Source organism: Argiope bruennichi, chromosome X2 (assembly GCF_947563725.1).
Source record: "Argiope bruennichi chromosome X2, qqArgBrue1.1, whole genome shotgun sequence".
NCBI classification, from domain to species: Eukaryota; Metazoa; Arthropoda; class Arachnida; order Araneae; family Araneidae; genus Argiope; species Argiope bruennichi.
In genome coordinates this window covers 95,322,745-95,326,542 of record NC_079163.1, presented here as the reverse complement: position 1 = coordinate 95,326,542, position 3,798 = coordinate 95,322,745, and positions in this window count along the sequence as shown.

Below are 3,798 nucleotides of genomic sequence, written 5' to 3'. Positions count from 1 at the left end.
AGATTTTTGTTATTGAAAACTTATTGTCTTCACTTGCATAGAAAATGAAGAGAAAAATATTTTTAAAAAATTGGGGTCAAAGTGTTACCCTTTAACTAGAATATCGATCATTATGATAGCTAAAGTGCATGTTAAATATTAATTTTTAAGTAGACGCTTCGTGCCGTTGGGCTGAGATGGGTCTCACGGAGGTCAAAAAATATTTTTGGTCTAGTTGTCAAATAAATAAATTTATAGAAAGTATAATACAATGAAATTATGATATATCAGCTTAATACTTGTAGTAACACTTTGTCAAATATAAATGGACAGATTCCAAATTATTTCATTGCCCTCACTTAGGTTATAGCAATATTTGAAAATACCAAACGTTTGCTTATCTTCTTTATCTTTCTTATAATAAAGCGAATGTGTGCGTGTGTGTGTGTTGGCGCTCTACAGGCTAGACCGTTTGACCTAGAGCTACCAAACTTGTTACACTTTAGAGGGTGGGAATGTTCACCTCGGGGTCATTTCTTGGAATTTTAATTAAAAATTAAACAAAATTTTGGTGTTTTTCCTCGATAACTTCCAAAATTATTAAAGTACAAAAATGATTTTTACATCATCTTAAAATTCAAAACTATATTTTCAGTGATATCTATTATTTTGGACTATAATTCATTTTTCAATTTTTAATTAATTTTTAAAAATATTTTAAACATAATTCTTAAAAATATATTTCACAGCATATTATAGAATTTTACCTATATGAAAACGTTATACTTGCATGAAATAATAGCACATTGAACAGAACGGTGTAAGACTTCTAAAACAGAATGAATTATAGGACTATCAAAGTCTAAAGCTTAGAAATATTTTGATGAGGACTCCATAAAGATCGAGCTACAAGAATATTTAATTCAAAATTTTAGTGACTATTAATCCCGGCAAACCAGCTAGTCGCCAAAGGCGTCTAGTATATAATGTAGAATAAACCGTGAATGCCGCGCAGTCGTAAGTCATGATATAAAAATAAATTTGGGCTTCTACGTAGATATATCATAGTATGATAACGCTTTAGACATAATTCTCTCATCTTTATTCTATTATTAAAATTTGATTTTAATGATATGGTAGTGATAATGTGCATGAAGAAACTGTATTTGTTATCATCGCAATGCTTGTGAACATAAATCCCGTAACTAAAAAATTAAAAATATTGTTGTTAAACTAACTTAAAAATATTTTTTAATTAATTAGAATTAGATAAAAAAATTATGATGTAATAGATATCACTGAATAATTTTTTTTTTAATTTAAAAGTGATGTTTGTGCAAAAGGATGTTCCTAATTTATTGAGGAAAAATATCAAAATTTTTAAAGTCTTTAATAAAAATTCTACTTAAAAATTTAAAACTCTTTTGTGAGCATTCTACTACTACCAGTGAGATAGTTCAATACCAAATGTGGTAGTTCTGTCCCTCGGCCTGCCCTGTAAAACATTTTGAACGATTTTGTCATCATACAGATCGCATGATGGAATTTTCAGATAGTAGGTATACCAGCCTATAAACATTATCATTTTAATTAATCTTTAACGTGCTAGTTAGTTTTAAAATATGTTGAAATTTGAAACTAAATTGATTTGCTTTAAAAAAAAGAGAGAGAGTAGTAAAATCTATACATCCGTCACTATAAAGAATTCAAATGTTATTTTGGTATTCAAAAGATATTCCAGTTAGATAATTAACTGTCAATATTTGAACTGTTAATATTTATTAAAAGAAAGGTTGCTGTAAGGTGTAAGTGAATCCCTCCTAAATAGTTTTTGAAGGTTGTATTTCATTCCAAAGCTAAAATTATCAATTGCTGTATTTTTCAAGCGTTATTTCAAGAAAATTTAAAAGCAAATAGCATTTTATAGTAGGGAGGAGAAAATCATTTGCTCTTTCCCTCTCTCTATAAATATTATGGGATTAATAATCTGTTATTTTGAATGATGAGTTCAATCAGTTGGCGTGACCATATCCAGAATGGATTATCAAATAGTTGAAGTTGGCAACTGCTTAAAGGCTCGGCCATTTTGAAGGGTCCAGAATCCTTCAGCTTATTTATGTATTCCGTATTATATTCAAGGTAATTTAATAAAATGCTTTCATTTGATTTGAGCTGTGAACTCGAACTTACTCAAATTAAAATCAAAAGTCATCTAAATTTGGGAACATTATTCTCAGAATTTTCTTTCATTTTTTCAAATTTGCTTGGAGACCATCTTAGTCATCTGTTTTAGAAATGCTTGACAAACTCTTATGCTAGCAATCTCATCAATCATTGTATTAAGAGTATTTTGATTGTATTACAAAATTTTGTAATTTCTTTCTCTTTTATTTATGATTGCTCTTAAATTTTAATTTTAATAATGTTGTTTACTTGCAGCTTTCTTGAAGGTGACTCACAATTAGCTTTTTTTTTATTTCAGTTTTTCATTATATTTGTTATTTAAATATATAGAGATTGAATTGAACTAATAAAAGATATCTGGTATTGTCTATGGCACGAAAGCTTTCTAAAACTGGTTTTAATTCGATTGCACCATTCTAAATCTATTCGTAGTTCAGTGGTTCTTTTTTGATCTAATAAATTTTCCGTTTTCTAATTCGCGGAAATAAAATCTCAATAAATACATTATGGTATTTATTCACGCATGCGAACACGAAGATAAACTCGCATTTTTGCACACGCGAGCACTAAGATACACTCACATTTTCATCCTTAATTACACAAATTTTAAATAGCTAAGCATCAAAGAAAAGAGAAAACCGAATCGAAATCCCAGAAAATTGCGCATGCGCTGGTTTCCATGGCGACCACAGCTAGAAGGAGGGAAATGAATCCCTATGCTGGAACATCTGGTTTTGGAAGATGGGAAAAAGGAAGGATGTTGGGTACCGAAACTCGCATTGTCTATAGATTCCTATAAGATTTAATTCGGTATAAAACTGAATGGAGAAAAAGTCGAGGCCTTTTAATCTCCGTTTAATATTCTCTCAAGGATGGTCCAGTAACTCGAGTCAAGAAATGGGCGTTCCTTCGAAATCATTGTAATCCAAAGCTCGGTTTTTTTTTTTTTTTTTTTTTTTTTTTTTTTCGCAGCGACCTTATTTATGTCAGTATAAATGATAACTCAAAAGTCTAGAAAAGTTTGCTGTATGCTTCTCATATTTTTTCGAGAAAGGAAAAGGAGAGAAAACTGTATCTCAATAATCAGGATCTAAGCCAGTGCGTAATCAGAGAGTTTAAATCGATAAAAAATTTCTAAATAATGTTTTCCTCTTTAATCACTTCAGTTTGGATCTAATATGGTTGTCCCGAGTTTCTTCCCTCCGGCAAGATGAGCTTAGGCTGATAAGTGGGAGGAGGATGATATTTGCTTGCTTTGTATGTTTATTGGCGCAAGAGCAATTTTTAGTTCTACTGCACCAAGAATATGATATATTCTCATACCAGTAGGAGGAAAAAAGTGAGGTGAAAAAAGTGTTTTTCAGGTTTCCCAAGATTACTCCAAAACGTCGCGATCAATCTGAAAAAAAGGGCTCAAACAAAAGTGGTACAACTTGATAATCTGTGTAAGACGAATACCATCTGTGTAAGGATACTAATTAAAATTTCGATGATTTTTTAATTTTCACAAAAGCCGAAATATGCAATAAAAAATGACCGGAAAGAAAATGAATAAAGGTTTTGCGTAGAATATTTAGTTTTAATATATACCAGATCATATAGCCTGCGCTGCCAGGGATTAAAACCCATTAATGG